The 22,164-nt window shown below is 47.9% G+C and overlaps 1 protein-coding gene across 2 annotated transcripts in view; it reads right to left on the minus strand.

Moving 5' to 3' along the window:
- The window catches only part of CDK1 (cyclin dependent kinase 1), a 37,300-nt gene extending 15,432 nt beyond the window's left edge, over positions 1-21,868 (minus strand). Inside the window, exon 1 of one of the 2 annotated variants that reach the window (XM_077454068.1) lies at positions 21,745-21,868. The gene's annotated coding sequence lies outside the window, so the exon portion shown is untranslated. Of the gene's footprint in view, positions 1-12,735; positions 12,873-21,744 lie in introns of those variants that run through there. The other variant, XM_077454069.1, reaches the window with a different exon arrangement.
- Between the last annotated feature and the right edge of the window lie 296 nt (positions 21,869-22,164).

Here is a 22,164-nt window from a genome sequence, read left to right on the forward strand (position 1 = left end):
ACAAGATATAATAGACAGCACATTCTGCTGTTTACACCAAGTTAGCTTCACTTCAAAATTAAACCCTCCTTTTGAGTCAAGAGGCATTTGAAGCCTTTCAACACCTCCCATTCAAGTCTACGGCAATGCCCCGCAAAGCTCTGGCAGGAGTTTTCGGCATGTAAAAAATTGTTTATTTCTGTCACTTTGCATTATGGAGCAGTTTCAACACTCAAATGCTATGAAACTGCGCATAGGGTGTTCAGGGAGCGTTTAACACTGGTAAAACACCCCAGTCTAAAGCTAATAGACTCCTCACTGACGCGCGCTTGCGTGCGTTTGTTGAGTGTCAGAAGTTTAGCCAAGTATGAACAAGCCCTTAAACCACGAGTACCATCCACATTATTTGTGATAAAAAAAAAAAAAAAAAAAAAGTCAGTTCTCTCTGCATTGTGTCCTGCCTATCCCTATGCTTCCCTATTAAAAAAATAAATAAATACACAACCCCAAACACTAAGCAGAAGAGCATATCCTGGTCAGTTCTCTAGTTATGCCAACTCTCCTCCAATGATCAGACTTGTTCCAACATGCCTCCCCTGCACAGCCATTCACTGGGAAGATCAGAGTCTGTTGCTTCTCCTACGCAGCTGAGAACCGCGGAAGCAGAGGAAATGTGATTAAACAGGATTAGGAGGGTTTTTTTTTTTTTTAGATCTATACATTCATGTTTTGCTTTTTGTTTCTATTAAAAAGAATGGGCTGTTTTACAAGGTGATCACTTACAATCACTTTAAATCCGATTCCAAGAAACACCCAGGGAATCTTCAGATAATTGTGACTAGGGGTGCAACGGATCAAAAAAAAACTCACGGATCGGATCAGCAAATAATTGAATTTGCAAAAACCTGTGAAAATTCCACCGCCATATAGTGCCCACTGTAATAGCCACAATCTCCCCCACTGTAATATTGGCAGGGCATGGCAGAGTAGGCTATCAAAGAGCAGCGCTGTGGGCACTACAGATACAGCGCTACATTCATCCGATCTCTCCCCCTCCACTGTACAGATCAGTACAGAGAGGGGAGAGAGGAACCGGCGTCATGACAGGACACCGGTTTGTTTACAAGTGATCACCCCGTCATTTGACAGAGCGATCACATTGTAAACGGCCTGGGTGTAGAAAGATGGCTGCTGCTTTGAGGCTAGGCCAAAGCCGCGGCCTTCCCCAAGGCCGTGACTGTGGAGCACTCCGCATTTCGCAGCGTGTGCCGATCCGAACGGGTTACCCCGCTCGGAAAACACGGATCGGTGACGATCCGTTGCACCCCTAATGGTGACTTCACTCATCACCAATTATTTGAAATTTTACTCATCAAAAATATGTGCCTACCTTATGCCCTATACACACAATTTGAAAATAGGATGAAAAATATCACCTCGGATGAGCTTATACGATAATTGGTTAGTACAGAGCTGATAACAGTTCATCCAATATTTGATTGGATACCAGATCATTCGATTTTCATTTAGTCAGTACAGTTGTCCAAAGACAATACAAATATACTACAACACTTGCGTTTTTTTTTTCTGCCGTGCGAGAATTTGTGACTTTAGTAACCTATTCAATTTTAACTTGCAACCAGTAAGCGAAAAAAAGACGATCTGTCTTTCCGATTTTCGGATCATGTGTATGGGGCATTAGGCTCACAGGGTTTGTATCTCCTGATTAATGCAATCCACCAAAACTGCAGCAATCATCCACAGTATGTTTCCTTCACAGCTCCAAAAAGACCCTGCATGGATGGACAGACAGACAGAACATTGTGCAATACAATCAATCACCACATTCTATTATACACCTGTAAACATACTCACGTAATAAAGTAAAATTAAAGCTCAAACTCCAATATGCTTCCAGAGACTTCAAAAGAGCGCAAACTGGCAAAACACAGGGGCAGATAAACCACCAGCTGCTCTATTCCTACTCGGCAAGGCTCACACAGATCTCCTTCCACCCTGGTTCTCCGAGAAGGAACAGAGCAGACGATGGCTGGTGGTTTGTGTCTGCTCCTGTTTGTTGCCAGTTTGAAGCGTCTCTAAAAGCACATTAGAATTGGTGCCTGTAATTTTACACCAATAAATAGCACTCGCCCTATAGTGTGGCGATTTTATTAGACAACACAAGTCTCTAACCATCCGGGCTCTTTGTGGAGCTATGAAGGAAACAGACTAGAGGATTGCTGTGGTTTTAGAGACTGTTGGTGGATTGCCCTAGTCAGAAAAATGGGGGATACAAACCCCATCAGCCTAATCTATAATAAAACTAGGCAAAAAATCTGGTGGGTGAGAGTCCAAATAAGATTAAATGAAGATTCCCTCCGAGTTTCTTGGAATTATATTTAAAGCGGTAGTAAACCCGCTATTTTTATTTTTTTTAACACCTGCAAAGCAAAAGGCATAATGAGCTAGTACGCACAGCATACTAGCTCATTATGAAATACTTACCTTAGAACGAGGCCCCGACATCTGGCCCGATCCACGCCGAGGGAGCCGACATGCTCCCTCGGCGTTTCTTCCGGGTATCGCGGCTCCAGCGCTGTGAGTGGCCGGAGCCACGATATTGTCACTCCCGCGCATGCGCGCGGGAGATTTCATTCCGGCCGGTTGGCCACTGCCGGATTTTCAGGCCGAGAATCCCCTTGTGCACATGCGCCGCTGCAGTCAGCGGCGCATACCGAGGGGAATACGGTTTAGGAGATTTTTTTTTACCTACATGTAAGCCTTATTATAGGCTTTCCTGTAGGTAAAAGTTAAAAAAATAAAAAAAATAAAAAGAGTTTACAACCACTTTAAAGAAGGTCCACTTTGTGGGGGGGTCCCTCCAGCAGATCTGCTTGCTCGTATGTCCTGTACAGGGAAGCAGATACAATCTGACAAGCATGAATGAACTAGAACACTCCACAGCGCCATTGTAGTTGGTTGAAGACTACAAGCCAAAACGCAGCAAAGGCTGCCGGATCTTGTTTTCCCCATGCACACTGCCAATCAGCAACTGGGCCAGCTGGGCGAAGCTCTGATTGGCAAAAAAAAAAAAAAAAGGTATATATTGTGACAACTGGTGGGGGAGGGAGAAGAGCCCTGCTAGCTGTCACAGTAGGGATGTGCAGGGCCAGTGTGTTCGTAACATGTTACACACATTCAGGCTATAACATGTTTTGAAAGGTGAACTTCTTTAACTACACCCGCTTTAGGTTTTTATTGAAATTCCAGTTTCTCACCATTTCAGTGTTTTAGCCCCTGCAATTAGGCATGCGATTTGACTTGTCAAATCACATGCCAAATCTGCAGTGATTGCACTGTCTGAATCAGTGCAACATTTCTGTACTATTTTTGGCGAAACCTGTACAGATGTCTCTGAAATCGCCCCCAACATGTGGGAATGAAATTGTGCGAGTTCAGCTGAACTTTCATGATTTCATTCCCGCAATCAGTGTGAACCAGGGCTTAATCACTCATAGGATGTTACTCTTGGTGTTTGAACACCTGTGAGGAAGCACATCACTTTATTTTGTAGCCTTTATTTTGCCATTTTGTATTAGATGTTTTGCAACATTCGTTTCATTTGAGTGTAGCATTAGTGGGAGATTTATATTTTCTCTCCTTTAGACATATTGACACTGAGTGGGGCTTGATCCGGATCTTAATCCATTGATCAGCACAAAAGCATTGGCTCTCCCAGCTGGATCTCTACTCACTAGACAGAAGCAGCAGCCATTGGCGAACAGGCAAACTAGAGCACAACCTTTCAATGGTCATGCGAATTGAAGTTATGAATATTGTGTACCCAGTCAGCTTTAGAATACATTTAAAGCGGGAGTCAGCTTTTTTTTTTTTTTTTAAAGCCAGCAGCTACAAATACTGCAGCTGCTGACTTTTAAAATAATGACACTTACCCGCCCAGCGCGCCCGTGATGTCGGCACCCGAAGCCGATCTCTCGATCGTCCCACGGGTGCTTCCGCCGCCATCTTGGGTATGGGAATCAGGAAGTGGAGCCTTGCGGCTTCATTTCCCGGTTCCCTACTGCGCATGCGCGAGTAGCACTGCGCAATACGGATGGTCCCGCTGTCTGTGGGATCCGTGTGTTTCCCAGCAGGCAGCGGGGGACCTTCGGAAAGGGGCATAGCTTCTGCAGAAGCAACGCCGGAAGTGGGTGCAGATACCTGTACTGTACAGGTATCTGCACCCCCATTCCCCCTGAAAGGTGCCAATTGTGGCGCCAGAGGGGGGGGGGGGGGGGGGGGGGGGCAGGTTCAAATGAGCGGAAGATCCATTTAAGGGTGGACCTCCGCTTTAATGTGATCGGAGCTACACAGGTGTGTCTTAAATTCCATTGCTGCTGACAGCCTGGGAGAGGGATAACAAAAAGACTATGTGCTTGTGTTTTTTGAAAAATAAATAAAATAAATATATATAAACCCCACCACACACTATCCTTTGTTTACCATATATGTAGCCACTACTGAATTGTAAGCACCTCCCTTACGACCTATAAGTGGTCATACATGTAACAAAATTAGAAAAAAAAAAATTTTGAGATTGTTTAAGCATGAGCGCCAAGCCCCAGACCTCTACAATGCGACATGGCAGAGTTCACTGAGGGACACAACACCTTTAATCTTGACCTTTGGGTTATATCGCCACATTCAGGAGAGGGCTAGGCAGAACATTTAAAAACAGCAAAACTGCACAGTACCACCCAAGGGGCAGTCCTACTGGCTATAACCCCTCACTCTGCTTCCAGCAGCTCAGTTTGTCAAAAAGCAGTACAAGCATAAGTAGGAGGGTGGGTGCTGTGTCCATCAATGAACTTCAGAGAAAAGGATTTTTGTACTCGCCGTAAAATCCTATTTTCTCTTTCATTCATTGAAAGACACAACACCTTTAATCTTGACCTTAGGGACATCCCCAAGCAGTGTCAACAAACCACCCCCCCCCCCCCCCCGAGGGGTGGGAAGAAAATAAACTCCACCAACAACAAAAAAAGAACCCCTCAGAGTTGCTGCAACCATAAACGGCCACCTGCAAAACCTTGCAGCCAAAGCATGCATCCAAAGATGCGCTCACATCATCCTTGTAACTATGGTTGCAACTATCGATTATTTTCATAATTAGTTGGCCGATTGTTTCGATTAATCGGGAAAAAAAAAAAAAGTGTAATTCTGTTGCGATTTGCATTTTTACATTTTTTTTTGGCAAATATTTTGTTGGGCAGATTAAAAAACACTGCAAAAACGCATTATTACATGCTTTTCTGCAGCTTCTTCATTGAAGTATATTGAACCAAAAATATAGCACCGTTTCGCGTAAAAAAAAAAAAAAAAAAAAAAAAAAAAAAAGTCCTCATCTTCTCCAAATACGCAGCAGCTGAAAAAATCATGGATGTGAACATGTCCCATAGGAAACCATGTAAATGAACTGTAGTGTGTGTTTCTACAAAAAGCACAAAAAAGGTGTGACCCAGGCCTGAGATGTTTAGTAACATAATAGGGGCTAAAAAAAAAAAAAAAAAAAAAAAAAAAAAAAAAAATAGTACAAAAAAGAGCAAATAATCGCTACTGTAAGGGGTTCTTTTTTACTATGGGACAGTCAATATTTAGGGCTAATTTTTAGTTTTTTAACCCCATGTTAGTGGCCGATCAATTATGAAAATAGTAATCGATTAATTTCATATTTGATTAGTTGTCGATTAGTTGTTTCAGCCCTACTTGTAACATTTAGTGAAAGTGTGAACGGACGACCAGGTCCACTGCCTTACACACCTGGGAAACTGACGCTTGATGTTGGAAGGCCCAGGAGGCACCAATTGCCCTGGTCAGTGTGCCGTGACAGGAAAGGGGGGGGGCGCCCGCCCCCTTATGGCATAAGCCTGAACCACCAAGAAATAGTGGCCAACGAGAATTCCAGGCCCTTCTTCAGACCAGCCACCAATACAAACAAGTCTAACCTCCGGAAAGGAGCTGTAGCAGAAAGATACACCGGTAGAGCCCGCACCAAGTCCAGAGAACGCAAAGCAACCTCTTTGGGATGTGACGGCCGAGGATATAAGGACAGAAGCACAACGTCCTCATTTAGATGAAAAGCCGAAACAACCTTTGGAAGAAACTAAGGCACCTTATCCCCAAAAAAAAAAAAAAAAAAAAAAAAAAAGGGGGGAGAACAGCCAAAGCAGATACTAGCCCCTTAAATGGTGCTCAAGGCAAGTTTCTGATCCACTCCCCACTGCAAAAAACGGTAGAATCCTGGAAACTGAATATGTCCGCGGACTTCACCCCATCTCCTCACATATGGAGATGTAGGCCTTCCATGTGTGATAAATTTTCCGAGAAGAAGAGGACTTCCGTGCCCTCAGCATAGTGGAGATCACCGAATCCGAAAGTCCTCGGTCCCTTGGCACCTGGTGTTCAACAGCCATGCCGCTAAAACCAGCGAAGGTAAAGCAGGTTGAAGTATTGGAACTTGCGACAGAAGGTCCTTCTGCATCGGCAGCGGCCAAGGAACATCTGCCACCATTCTGAGCAAGTCGGCGTTCCAAGGACATCGAGGCCAATCAGAATTACCGGAATCCCCTCTGCGTAGCAGACAGGGTGGGGGGTGTGTATAACTCAGCTGATAATTCCCCATGGAGCCACCAACACGTCTGTCATGTCCGCCCAGGGGTCTCTTGCCCTGGCCACAAACCTCAGTACCTTCCGATTGACCCGAGAGGCCAAGAGATCCACATCTGGTGTGCCCCACCTCAGCCAAAGGAGCCGAAATACAGCCGGATGCAGCGACCATTCCCCCTGGTCCAGCATCTAACGACTTAGGTAGTCCACCTGCCAGTTTTCTACACCAGGAATGTATACCGCCGAGCATACGGTACCACCTTGAAATTGGCTACCATGAGGCCCAGAGCCTGCATGTAAAAATGCAGCGACGACCACCTGCGGGACACCAACAACTTCACTGCAGATTGAAGAGTCTGCAGCTTGACTGAGGGGAGAAATAAAGACTCGCCTCTGAGGAGTCCAGAATCAAGCCCAGCTACTCCAGGCGTTGAATCGGCACCAACACCGACTTCTGGAGAATCTGAATGGTGATCGCCACATCCTCTTAATTCTGAGGCGGAAGCTGCTCTCAGGAGGAGGTCGCCCAGGTAACCCAGAATTGGGGCTAGCACCTTGGTAAAGACCCTTGGTGCCGTTGCTAGGCTAAAAAAGGCAGAGCTACAAACTGATAGTGCTCATCCCCGACTGCAAATGATAGAAACCTCTGATGCATATGGGGACATGCAAGTACGTGTCCTTGATGTCCAAAGACATCAACAAAACCCCCTGATGGAGTGCAGCGACCACAGAATGAACTGAGTCCATCCTGAACCTTTGTACTTTCATGAAGCCGTTGAGACCCAGGACCGGACGGACCCCTTCCTTCTTTGGGGACTAAAAACCCTGAAACCTTTTCGGCATCGGTACAGATACCATCACCCTGCACAGCCCCAAACACGGCCTCCCGATGAGCCGGAAGATGAAGGTTGGAGAGGAGAAAAAAAAAAAAAAGAAATCTGTTTCAGTAGTCCAAAACAATCTTGTAACCTGAGGAAACCAGTTCGCAGACCCACTGGTCGGAAAGAAGGGAGGTCCGAGCTGAAAACTCCCAAAGGCAACCCCCCGCCCAAGAGTCGGGCAGCGGTAAACCTTCATACGGCAACAGATTTGCTCACAGGCTTGCGCAACCAGGGATGCTTTTGTCCCTCAGCGGGCACCTCATCGGACTGCTTACCTGCTGACCCTGGTGGACGAAAAATCTGCTTCTGAGCAGAAAAGGGAGGTCCCTTGCCTATGGTGCGGCTCCTTACCCTTTCTGGATCGTGGGAGCAAAGTACTCTCCCCCGCCCCCACCCCGGGAACATTTCTTAATAATGTCATCCAGCGAGGCTCCAGATAGCCTCTCCCCCTGGAAGGGCAAATCCGCTAGCGCTTTCTTAGAAGTAGGGGTGCAATGGATTGTCACCGATCCGTGATCCAAACGGGTCAACCTGTTTGGATCGGCACACCCCACGATCTGGAGTGTTCTGCTGCCTCGTCTTACAAAAGCCCGCGGCCTAGCTACAAAGCGGTGGCCATCTCGGTACACCCGGTGGCCGTTTACAATGTGATCACTCTGTCAAATGACAGAGATCACTTGTAAACAAGCTGGCATGTAATGTGGGTTCCTCTCTCCTCTCTACAGTGGAGGGAGAGATCGGATAGAAGCTATGCTGTGGGCTGGATCTGTACTGTCCACAGTGCTGCTCTGACAATTGCAGTCACATCCATCCATGCTCAGCCATACCCAGCGGATACTACAGTGGGGAAGATGTGGATACTACAGTGGGGGAGAATTTTCACAGGATTTTGCTGATCCTAAAAAGGATTCAATCCGTGACTCTGATCTAAGGAACGATCTGATCCGTGGGTTTTTTGATCTGTTGCACCCCTACTTAGAAGTCTGGCCCACAGACCAGCATTTAAGCCAAATCAGGCAAGGTAGTACCACAGCTGATACTGAGGCTCTATAAAGCAGAGGGCCATATCTAGGGCTGCATCATAGACATATCTATATAGCCAGTTCCACGCAGACCAGGGAAACCTGTTGCTTCTCCAACTCGCGGTGCAGTGATATAGCCCATTCAGTAAGCGTCTGACACCAGGGCCATGGTCAACACTGGCCGCAATGCTGACCCCACCATCTGGACCATGGTCCAGAAATATTTAGACAGAATAAAGGTGGATAAAGAACCTGGCCCTGATGGCATCCACCCACGGATCCTAAAAGAATTGAGCTCTGTAATTTCAGAGCCATTGTATCAAATTTTTAGGGACTCGATGGGAATAGTCCCACTGGATTGGCGCAGGGCGAACGTGGTGCCTATATTTAAAAAAGGGATCAAAGTCTTTACCAAGTAACTATAGACCTGTTAGCTTAACTTCTATAGCTGGGAAGATACTGGAGCGTTTAATAAAAGACCACATAGACGAGTTCTTGCTGAACAAAAACACTTTAAGCAACAGACAACATGGATTCATGAAAGACAGAAGTTGTCAGACAAATCTGATTTCTTTTTATGAGGTGGTAAGTAAAACCTTGGACAGAGGGGTGTCGGTGGACGTGGTATACTTGGATTTTGCAAAAGCGTTCGATACAGTTCCCCACACACGGCTCATGTGTAAGGTAAAGTCTACAGGTTTGGAAAGATCAGTTTGTAAATGGATAGAAAATTGTCTAAAAGACAGAATTCAGAGAGTAGTGATTAATGATTCTTACTCTGAATGGTCTAAGGTTATCAGTGGTGTACCCCAAGGTTCAGTGCTGGGACCCTTACTTTTTAACATCTTTATAAATGATATTGGGTCTGGGATCAAAAGTAACATTTCTGTCTTTGCAGATGACACCAAGATATGCAGTGGAATAACCTCCTTACAGGATGTCTCCAATTTACAAGCCGACCTCAATACACTGTCTAATTGGGCGACTATGTGGCAGATGAGGTTTAATGTTGAGAAATGTAAAGTTATGCACTTGGGGGCTAAGAATATGCATGCATCATACATGCTAGGGGGAGTACAACTGGGGGGATCCATAGTGGAGAAGGATCTGGGGGTTTTGGTAGATCATAAGCTCAATAGCATGCAATGCCAAGCTGCTGTTTCCAAAGCGAGCAAAGTCCTTTCTTGTATTAAGAGAGGTATGGACTCCAGAGAGATATAATTTTGCCCCTGTTCAAATCATTAGTAAGACCTCACCTGGAATATGCAGTTCAGTTTTGGACACCAGTTCTCAAAAAGGATATCGGGGAACTGGAGAAAGTGCAGAGAAGGGCAACCAAACTGATAAGAGGCATGGAGGAACTCAGCTATGAGGAAAGATTAGAGGAACTGAATTTATTCACTCTTGAGAAGAGGAGAATAAGGGGGGATATGATCAACATGTTCAAATATATTAGGGGTCCATATAGTGAACTTGGTGTTGAGTTGTTCTCTGTACAGTCAACCCAGAGGACAAGGGGGCACTCTTTACGTCTAGAGGAAAAGAGATTTCATCTTCAAGTACGGAAAGGTTTCTTCACAGTTAGAGCTGTGAAAATGTGGAATAGACTCCCGCCAGAGGTGGTTCTGGCCAGCTCAGAAGATTGCTTTAAGAAAGGTCTGGATACTTTCCTGAATGTACATAATATAACTGGGTACTAACATAGGTAAAGTTGATCCAGGGAAAATCCGATCGCCTCTTGGGGGGGGGGGGGGGGGGTCAGGAAGGAATTTTTTTCCCCTGCTGTAGCAAATTGGAGCATGCTCTGTTGGGGGTTTTTTTTTTTCGCCTTCCTCTGGATCAATTGTGGGCATAAAATTGGGTATTTGGATTGTACGATTATTTTTTATTTTATTTATTTGTTTTTAAGGTTGAACTGGATGGACTTGTGTCTTTTTTCAACCTGACTAACTATGTAACTATGTAAACATGGACCAGGCAACCGCATCGGCCCTTCTGTCGGCCGGGTCCTTGAAGGCAGGAGTCCATTCCACAGAAATCGTGGTTAACTTATTTAACCTGGATACCAGGGGGAGGGGGTGGTCAACAACCAGAGATGTCAATTTTTTCAGGAAACTCTTCTCAAAGGGGTAATGCACCAACATCCGTCTCGGGACTGAAGAGGCCCGCTGAGGGCTTCCCCACTCCTAAATAAACGTATCAAAATAAATTAGGCAGGGAAACACCTTAGCAGTGCAGGCCGGCTTACGGGACCCAAAAGGGACAGACACCTCTGCAGATGCCCCCACCGTATCCTCTATCTTTAGGGTATCCCGCACTACTGTGATAAGTGCGCCTACAAGCGCTATTTCCTGCACTGGCCCAGAGTCATCTTTGCTGTCCGAACGGTCCTGGTCCGCATCCTCCGACACATCAGAACAGGGGCTGCCTGTCACAGCGGGCTTGAGTCTGAATCAGAGCTTTCCCCGAGAAGACAGTGGGGGGAGGGGGCGGTTTTTACCCTCCTTGCACCCGCACGCCGCTTCCACCCTGGCAACAAAGGACTCCAGGACCGCCAACAAAGCGTCCATAGACACCGCAGGTGAGCCGGTTGCAATAACAGGGATGTCTGGAGAAGAAGCGCCAGACTGCACCCCCTATGCCCAGTCACACAGCGGTCCATAGCATGGCAAGGAGGGGGAAGGGACAGGGAGAGAAGAAAGGGAGAGCGAGACCCCCTGGTTGACCTCACAGGGAAATGACCAGCTGCTCAATCCTGCCGAAACAGGTGGAACCATACTTACCCCTCTGGCAGGGACTTCTGGACCCATTCTACGGACAGACCCATCATCCGAGGAGTACAAGGTGGCTGTCGGCCACAGCACACTGACTCGGACAGCAGTAGCCTGGTCATATAGCTCACCGGATGCCCCTAGACCAGACGGGGCATGTCATGGCTGACCCAGCACGTAGCTAGGGTCTGCTCACGCGCAATGGCCAGGCTGGGGAGACTACCAGGATCTATATTATCCAGCCGTCACCCAGCACGGCCGTTGATTGTAGATCACAGGAATCAAAAAGCAGAAAATATAAAAATAAACCCTGAAGACCAATGGTCCCCACAGGGAGCCAGGTCCTTCTACACTAGGCAGAAAGAAACTGAGCTGCTGGAAGCAAAGTGAGGGGGTTATAGCTCAAGATTAAAAGGTGCCGTGTCAGTCAATGAACGAAAGAGGAAAAACCCCTGGCAGTGACCGGCAACCCCCCCCCCCCCCCCCCCATTTTACTTACATGAGCCCTGGTACTTGACCCCACTTCTCTCTGGCTGGGGTTCTCAGCTCTTGATTGGATAGATAGCAGCCATTGGCTCCAGCTGCTATCAAATCCAATGACGTGGGCGCCGGGGGCAGAGTCATGCATTCGGCAGCTATGGACACCGAATGCTTGACTCAGGAGCGTGCCCAAAAGGTAACCCCCTCAGGAGGATAGCGGTTCTCCTAAGATGTCATTTGATGCAACGAGCCACAAGAGCTGCTGGGGGGCACCAGAAGAGCAGGTTTAGGGCCACTCTGTGCAAAACAAGCTGCACAGTGGAGGCAAGTATGATTATTTTTTTTAAATAGCAAACGAACCCTTAAAGTCACTTGAAGTTTCGGGAGATCCCAGCGGTACAGAAATAAACTAAATAGATGGTGAAAAGTCAGTCTGACATCTGCCAACATACAGCCACCCTGGTGTTGAGTGGCACAGCACACTGTACATATGCTACTGTGCATTATCAGGTTGGGAGCTGCAGGAAGATACAGCTCCCAACACAACAAGCAAAAAAGATGGTAGTGCAGGACACATTGCAGCGAGACAAGGCTGGATTCATTGGATATGCAAGTGTGTGCATTTGGAAGATACTCAGGAAATCACCACTTTAAGTTCCTTCTTAAAGCTATTGTAACATTAAAGAGGAAGTAAACCCTGATGGGTTTACTTCCTCCGATTCCCTGCAAAGGTAAAGCATAATTGAGTCACCGCTGTCCCCTGTAGTCCGGAGCCTCCATCTTCTCTGTGGGTTTCGCTGCTCCGGCACTGTCATTCGTCAGAGCCGCGATAACGTCACTCCCGCAGGGAGCCGGCACTCGCGGCATATCGCCATTAACTGCGGCGCGCCCAGTGCGCCGTGAACAGCGAAAAAAAAAAAACGGAGTTAGACTTACCGGTAACTCTTTCTAGGAGTCTTCCAGGACAGCCTTTGAGATATAGGGCTCCTCCCTCCGGGACAGGAAACACGTCAAGCCAATCAAATAAAAGGTGTGGTCCTCCAGGCCCTCCTCAGTTTTACCCCAAGAACCGCCGGAAGGCTCTGAAAGACATAACACACTAACAATCACGTTAGTACACATCCTCACCACTTAGTCCAACTTAAACAACTTTGGGTGGGAAACCAGGCTGTCCTGGAAGACTCCTAGAAAAAGAGTTACCGGTTTTCTCATATCGTCTTCCAGGACAGCCTTTGAGATGATAAGCAAGGAGCTCACCTTGTCAGGGCGGGACCACTGCCTGGAGGACCTTACGTCCAAAAGTCTGCTCTTTATCAGACCATAAATCCAGACGGTAATGTCTTGCAAACGTTGAGTAGCTGGACCACGTTGCTGCTTTGCAGATCTCCTCCGGAGAGGCTCCAGCCCTCTCTGCCCACGATGCGGAAACCGCCCTTGTAGAGTGTGCCTTCACTAAGGGTGCCTGCTTCCCCTCTAACTCATAGGCTTTAACTATCGCCATTCGTATCCACCTGGCGATAGACGATTTGGACGCCTTGCAGCCCTTGCGGGCGCCCGAAAAATTAACAAAAAGTGAGTGACTTCCTGAAGACCCTAGTGCAGTGATGGCGAACCTTGACACCCCAGATGTTTTGGAACTACATTTCCCATGATGCTCATGCACTCTGCAGTGTAGATGAGTATCCTGGGAATTGTAGTTCCAAAACATCTGGAGTGCCAAGGTTCGCCATCACTGCCCTAGTGGCTTCAAAAAAAAAATTAATAGACTTCTCCTGACGTCTAACAAACTTAAAGATCTCACCTCGTCCTCGCCTGAGGTTGAGAAAAATGTTGGTAAAATATCCTGTGTCCTATGAAAAGTGGACACAACTTTAGGAAGAAAACTAGGGTCAGTCTTAAGTACTACCCTGTCCTCTAAAATTAACAGAAATGGCTCTCTGACCGAGAGCGCCTGCAGATCACTGACCCTCCTAGCTGACGTGATCGCTATCAAAAATACAGTCTTTAGTACCATCCACTTAAGTGATGCTCCCTCTAATGGTTCAAATGGATCTTGGGTCAAAGCCCTAAGAACCAAGGCCAAATCCCAAGTAGGACAGGTCTTCAGTCTCACAGGCCTGGATCTAGATAAAGCCTTGAAGATGTTCCTGACAAATGGATTCTGCTGAAGGGAGGACTGAAGGAAAACACTTAAGGCCGCCACCTGTACCTTTAGAGTGCTGATAGATAGGCCCAGCTCTACCCCTGCTTGTAGAAAATCTAGGACTGCTGGGACCCCAGGACTTTCAATCCCCTGTTCTCGCAACCAGGAATTAAACCTCTTTCCTACCTTGGCGTAAATTGCCCTAGTAACTGGTTTACGGCATTCTAACAAGGTCTTAACCACTCTTTCTGAGAAACCCTGTGATCTTAAGATCTGTTCCTCAGATACCAGGCCGCAAGCTTGAGCCTCTATCTGAGGATACAGGATCGGCCCCTGGGAAAGTAAATCCTCCCTAACTGGTAGAAACAGCGGAGGATGAACAGCCAATCTCTTTATGCTGGCAAACCAGGGTCTCCTTGGCCAAAAAGGAGCCACTAAAATGAGGTCCGTAGCTTCCGATCAGAACTTCTGCAGGACCTCCACCACCATCCTTACAGGAGGAAAGGCATAACACAGGCCGAACAGCCATGGATTGGCAAGGGCGTCTATCCCCCTGGCCCGATCCTGTGGGTGAACCGAAAAAAATTGCGTCACCTTCCTGTTGCAAATAGGTCTATTTCTGGCCTTCCCCAGCATGACACAATCTCCTCGAACACTTCCTTGTTGAGGGACCACTCGTCCTGACCTATCTTCTGGCGACTGAGAAAGTCGGCCAGAAAATTCTGAGTTCCCTTCAGGTGAATGGCTGATATTGAAGACAAGTTCTTCTCTGCCCAGCAGAAGATTCTGTCCGCAATTACCTGCAGCGCAGGGCTTTTGGTTCCCCCTTGCTTGTTCAGGTAGGCTACTGCTGCCACATTGTCTGAACGAACTTGCAGGTCCCTGCCCTGTAACTAAGACTGGAAGGCTTCTATAGCCTTCCAAACCGCCAGAAGCTTCTTCTGGTTTGAGGAACGACCTGTCTCTAGATTCGACCAGGTACCTTGGGCTAAGATTCCCTCTAGGTGGGCACCCCACCCCAGCGCACTGGCATCGGTCGTGACCACCACCGTAGCTTGTGGGGACCAGGGAAGACCCCCGTCTAGGTTGACCTGGGCCTGCCACCACCACAGAGACCTCCTGACTGCCGAGGATAGGGGCATAACCTGATCCAGGCTCTGCTGCCTGCCATCCCAATAACGGAGCATGAGTTTCTGTAAAGGACGCTAATGATGCCTTGCCCAGGCCACCGCTGGAAAGCATGATGTCATCAACCCGAGGACTCTCATAACCTCCCTGATCTGGGCTTCCCGACCTGATTGAAGTTGGGCTACCGCCTGTTCTAGCTTGCTGATCTTCTCCGCAGGAAGAAATACCCTCATCTCCACCGAAGAAATCCTGTATTCTAAATACAGGACCTCCTGTGAGGGGGTCAACTGGGATTTTTCCTGGTTTATTAGCCACCCCAGTGAGCACAGGAAACCCAAGGCCTCCTGTACATCCTTCTGCAGCTGTTGGGCTGACTGGGCTATGAACAGTAGATCGTCCAGATATGGAATCACTGTTATAGCCTTGAGCCTTAATGTGGCCAGTGCCTCTGCCAGAACCTTTGTAAAGATTCTTGGTGAGGCTGAAAGCCCGAAGGGGAGAGCTCGAAACTGGAGGTGTAACACACCCGTGTTCAACCTCACCGCCAACCTGAGAAATCTCTGAGATTCCAGATGAATCGGGATTTGCAAATATGCATCCCTGAGATCCACGGTGGCCATGTGACAGCCCTGAAACAGGAACTTGGTTACCGAGAAGATTGACTCCATCCGGAACTGTTTGTATTTTATGAATCTGTTCAGGGGGCGGAGATTCAGTATTAGCCTGAACTTTCCCGAAGGTTTCTTTACCACGAATACGTGGGAGTAAACCCCCAAGCCCCGTTCCTCCTGAGGCACCTGCACCAGTACTTCTTGGTCCACCAGATCCCCCAGAAGAAGACCCAGAGCCTCTGCCTTCTCTTGGTCCCTTGGTAACCTTGTTACTTGAAAATTTGGGAGGGGAACTGAACCAAACTCCAACCTGTAGCCGTTCCTTATTACATCTCGAATGAACGGACTTTCGGTTGAAGCATCCCATTGTGGGAGGAACTTCCCCAGTCTTCCTCCCACCGGGACGCAGGAGTCACTGGGTTTTAGGGGAGGGTTGAGGAGGATTGAATAAGATTCCTCCTCTACCCCTTCCCTTGTGACCCGTCCAATTCTTTTTGGGGCGAACCTCCCTTTCCTGCAGGTTCTGCTGCCTAGGGCCTCAAAAAAGGCATTTCCCTTCAGGTCTCTTTTTCCTTTCTGGGAAAGCTTTCTTCCTATCCTGCGTGCACTCTAACGCCTCTTGCAGGCCGGGTCCGAACAAATGGTCCCCTGAAAAGGGTAATCCACAGAACTTCAATTTTGAAGCCGCGTCCCCTGACCAGGTTTTAAGCCAAACGGCCCTTCTGGCAGCGTTCACTAGTGCTGCAGATCTAGCAGCCAATTTGACTGATTCTGCAGAGGCATCGGCCAAAAACCCCACAGCCTTGAACAGTAGCGGAAAAGACTTCAACAGCAGAAATATGCGATTGTAACTGTGTAAGCCAACACTCTAAGTTTCTGGCCACACAGGTAGCTGCTAAGGCTGGTTTAAGCCCAATGGAAGAGGCATCCCAGGCTCTCTTAAGCAGCACATCTCCCTTCTTATCCATAGGATCCCTGAGTGAACCCATATCATCAAAGGCCAAATCTGTCTTCTTAGAGACTTTAGCCAAGGGAGCATCCAATTTGGGAACCTTGTTCCAGGGATGTACCGCATCCGTCTCAAAAGGGAACCTCCTTCTAAGGCTACCTGAAAAAAAATGGCCTTTTTTCCGGTTGTTCCCACTCCAGCAGAATCACCTCAACTAGCGATTTATGGACGGGGAATACCCTGTCTTTCATCACACTCGACCCCTGATACATCATGTCGTGTTTTGAAAGCTGGACCTGTTCTTCCCTGATCTCCAAAGTGTCATATATAGCCTTGAGGAGGTCACCCACATCGTCCAAAGACAGCTTGTATCTGGCTGATCTAATGGACTCTTCCTCCCCCTCTGACTCAGAAGTAGACTCTGTCCTAGAGGAGGCTAATGACCTAAGTAACCTCTCCCTATCCACCTCCTCCTCCTGACTTGGTTCGGATAAGGAAGGCATACTCACGGCCCTGGGTAAAGAGACAGAAGGACCCTGCACCCTATCCATCATACTTTTAAATGACTGGAAGGTGGATGCTATCTCATCCTTTACGGACGCCAAAACATTGTGACAAGCTGCCACCGAGTCCTCTTTCACCAGGCTACTGACACAATCCGGGCAAAGCGGCTTCTCCCAACCGGTGCCTAACTTAGCCCCGCACACGGCACATTTCCTTCTGGGCAAAGGTATCTGGGCTCTGTCCTGTTTAACCTAAAAAACAACGAAAAAACAGAGTCCCATTACAATACCACCCCTGACCACACCACTATGCTTCTAGGGTCTGCCTAGGAAGTGCCCCCCTTCACCAGCAAGTTCTCCACCCCGGGAAGGTACTAAGGTCAGAGTGACCCCTCCACCCCCCAGTGTAAGTCCTGGTCTGCCCTCACCAAGCTTACCTGAGAGGTACTGGAGCCTGTTGAACCGGAGTCCACCTGCACAACTGCACTCTCCATGGTTCCTGTGTCTCACTCAGTCTCTCTGAGCCTTCACACCGCTCCAGGCAACCCTGTAGTCACACCGCCGCGCCCAAAGGACTGGAACAGGTCCTGCGGCGCCCCCGGATGACGCGAATCCGGCGGAAGTGCGTCTCTCCCACTTCCGGATGCCGGAACGCAAAGACTCCGCCCCGACGCCGTGCGTTCCTTACGAACGCACCGCTCACAGTACCCGAACGCCAGCCGGTGAAACGAACGTCTCTCGTCCGCCATCCGACCGACCAGGTACGAGCGGTTAGCGCTACAGAGGGGGGAGATTGCCGCCCATCGGGGTCCCGTTCTCTCCGAACGTTTAAATGGCAGCGGGGACTGATAGCTACCCTCTCCTCCCTTCTAACAGACCGAGGGGTGCTAAGGGTCAGGTCCACCAGGTGCTCCCCCAGGACCAACCCCTGAGAAGGAGCTCCCCTTACCAGTTCCAACGTGCTCCTTCCCGTCCGGCAGGAAACACAAAAACTGAGGGCCTGGAGGACCACACCTTTTATATTTGATTGGCTTGACGTGTTTCCTGTCCCGGAGGGAGGAGCCCTATATCTCAAAGGCTGTCCTGGAAGACGATATGAGAAAGAACTGTTGTGCGTGCATGGGGCGCATTTAGACACAACTCATTCTATTGGCTGGATTAATTTATTCTAGTCACCAGAATAAAAATTTACACGCATAACCGTGCAGTTACAAATTACACTGGAAATGCCAATCTGATCTTAGGTTTGGGGTTTTTAGGTTTTTTTTTTATACTCCCGAATTCCCGCTCTAAACTAAAGCTATAAAATTACATTGTACACGCAGCCTCTTTAAGGTCCAAGTATAGCCAAAACCCTAAACCACATTCTAAGCCTAATTTAGCTAGGACAGGTACCCGCTCTCACTTTACGAGCAGATAGTCTAGGCCAGTGATGAACCTTGGTATCCCAGATGTTTTGGAACTACATTTTCCATGACGCTCATGCACTCTGCAGTGTAGCGTAGCATCATGGGAAATGTAGTTCAAAAACATCTAGGTTCACCATCACTGGTCTAGGCGATCCAAGCTGAAGTTCGATCCCCAACCTCCTACACCCACAACTTTCTGGGACACGTCACACATCCCAGAAGGCTGCGGAACCATTCACAAAGCACAGCATGACTCAGGCATGCGCAGTAAGATGCTGGCTGTGAAGCCGCAAGCCATCACAGTTGGCTTTCCACACTAAAGACACCGACAACCTGGAGACTAGTGAAGAACGGCGCTGGATCCCTGGATTGGTAAAGCCGCCCATAGATTTTATTTATTTTATTTTAATCCCTGCTGAACCGGACGAGATTTAATCCATCTATGGGCAGGCTGATTGGATCAACTTGGGTACAACCATTAAGTCGGATTTTAAATGTGATTGCCAGGGGCTGACCTCTTGCAACAACAACTGTTCTCCTGGCTGGGACAGCCTCCTCACCAAGAAAACATAATGACTGCGCAGGAATTTGTCCCTGCAAATTGTGGTTGCCGGAAAGAAAATCGCACCATCTATGGCCTGCTTAACCACACACTTACTGCGGCAAGTCCAATCACAGCAGGAGCCAATCAGAAGGTCCGATGGACCTGCCGATCATTTGGGGCACAAGCAGAATCAAAGTATGCCCATGTAAACAAGGCAGACTGTTGTTCTGTCAGCAGGGAAGGCTTTGATTCCGTGTTTCTGCTAAAGAGGAACACCGACCTTTGCCTTCCCCTAGCCAAAGCATTTCCCCCAGTGAGTAAGGACAAACTAGGCATACATTTAACCCATTGATTGCCCCTGATGTTAACCCCTTCCTAGCCAGCGTCATTAGTAAAGAGAGTGCATATTGTTGTGTCGATCACTGCATTAGTGTCACTGGTTCCCAGAAGGGGTCAGTTAAATGTCCGATTTGTCCGCCGCAATATTGCAGCTCCACTACCAGTCGCTGATCGCCACTATTACTAGAAAAAAAATTAAAAATTATATATGAATATTCCATAGTTTGTAGACACCAACTTTTGCACAAACTTATCAATATACGCTTATTGGAATTTTTAGCAGAAAACATTGGCCTAAATTGATTTATAAATTTGATTTATTTTTTTAATTGGGTGCATTTTACAGCAGAAAAAAAAAAAAATATGTTTGTTTTTTCAAAATTGTCAGTCTGTTTATAGCGCAAAAAATAAAAACCGCAGAGATGACCATATACCACCAAAAGAAAGCTTTGTGGGGTAAAAATATTTTTTAAAATTTTATTTGGGTACAGTGTCAATTGTCAGTTGAAGTAATTTGGTGCCATAACGCAAAAAACGGCCTGTCAGGAAGGGCCCATCAGCTCCAGCCACTGTGTCGGGTCCTCATTGGATAGATTGATAGAAGCAGGAGCCATTGGTTCCTGCTGCTGACAATCAAATCCAGTTACGCAGGAGCCGAGTCCTGCTGTCTGTGTCAATGGGCTCGGGAGCATGCATGCACAAATGAACCCATGAAAAGTGGCCGTCCATGGGGGCACTCGGTGCGGTGCCAGGAGCGTCGCCAGGGAACCCTAGAAAAGGGGGAGCCTGCAAAACCCTTGCACAGGGGAGGTAAGCAAGTATAACATGTTTGTTAAACCACACAACTTTACACTTTAAAGTCAGCAACATTAACATAAGGACACTCTGCCCAGGGATGCAGAATGTTGGCACCTCTAAGCCGATTCAAAGTGTGAACCGGTGTGTCATATTTTGCTCCCCATCGTTGAATGCTCCGGAAGTGACGTTGCGGACAGAAATTTCACACTGCGCATAGGCCATGCGTTCCAAACGATTTGTGACAATACAGACCAGTGAAGCCGTCAGATGTCAAGAAAGTGACATTACAGACAATACAAACACTGGGCTATGCGTTCCAAGACTAATATTTCCCCTGTTACTTAGTGTCTCCAGAACTACCAGCTGTCCCTATACAACCCAAAGCAACCTGTGGTGTTAAGTTCTGCATTGCTGGGACTTGTAGTGCCTATGAGATCCTGCAATGCTGGGATAGTATCTATCATATGCACTACAAGCCCCAGCATTGCAGGATCCATCACCACAGGTTGCTCTGGATAGGCACTACAAGTCCCAGCAATGCAGAACCTAACACCACAGGTTGCTTTGGGTTGTACAGGGACAGCGGGTAGTTCTGGAGACACTAGGTAACAGGGGGAAGTATTAGTCTTGGAACGCATAGCCCAGTGTCAGTAATGTCACTTCCGTGACAGTATCTGACGGTTTCACTGATCTGTACTGTCACAAATCGTTTGGAACGAATCACAAGTGTTTGAAACGCATCACACATGCGCAGCGCAAAATTTCTGGCCACAAGGCCACTTCCAGAGCATTCTAAAATGGGGAGCAAAATGTCACTACACTGGCTGGGGCTGCCACCTCATCCCTTTAAATCCGAACACATTGATTACACGGGTTCTGAGGCCGATTAAGGTGGCAATTAAACACACTTGGCGCCTTATCTGCATTTAATTAGCCGCAGAACCCATGTAATACAAAAGGTGTTCGGGGTTTAACGGGATGAGGTGACAACTCTACCTCAGGCGCTCTCAGTGGCGCCATTTATTTTACACCCGGGTGCATGAGGCCTATGGCACAACACTGCATCGGGCACATAAAAAGAAAGAAAAGGTGAGAGCACATACTACAGCATTGAGATCATCATACAATCTGATTGCACACAACCTCCTTTAGATCTGCCTGGTTGGATAGATGAGGCAGCTCCTAGGGAAGAATGAAGCACACACAGTGTATGGTCAGTCTGATGGAGATTGCACAAGCACATTGTAAGCTACACACATGGCTGGAGAACTAGAAGTCCCAGCATGCCATACTACAGACATGCGTGCTGGACGCCACACGGGGGAAGTAGCTCATCTTATATTACAAGCCCCAGGGTGGTGCCCGGGAGAAGCAGAGGGCTTCCTGGTGACACTGGAATTATCAGACAGAACAATGGAACCCGGAGAACACACAGCTATTCTAGAACACGGGCCCCGAAATAAGAGCACCCACCCCTCCCTGTACACCCCAATCCTTCCCCCCCCCACACCCCGCCATTACCAGAGAACAGCTTCCTCCTCACAGCCGACCTCTCCGAGACTGAAGAGATTTCAAACCAGCCGCGCAATGCCTGCCGGGCTCGCCCAATCACGGAAGTCAGTGGACATTCAAACCAGCCAACCAGCTGAGCGCGGCGATGACGGCGCCAAACGTGAGCCGAAGGGCGGTGAGAGATAAATGCTGCGGGAGGGACAAGTGAAGAGTTTGCCTTCTGGTTCTCGGTAAAAATACTCTGTTAATATTTCACTCGGGCGGTAAGTTTTATAACCAAGAATCCAATGAGCCTCAGCAATACCCAGAGCAGGGGGAGGGGTTCAGTTTTATTTCCTACACACAGAATTCCATAGAATTCCATAGGGAAGATATTCAGAAGACTGCAGTCACAGCACAGTCATGTTTTTGTTGCGTAAACTTCCCTTG

The sequence above is a fragment of the Lithobates pipiens genome, unplaced genomic scaffold, assembly GCF_037356315.1.
Source record: "Lithobates pipiens isolate NorthernLeopardFrog02 unplaced genomic scaffold, aLitPip1_a1.2 Scaffold_25, whole genome shotgun sequence".
Taxonomy (NCBI): Eukaryota; Metazoa; Chordata; class Amphibia; order Anura; family Ranidae; genus Lithobates; species Lithobates pipiens.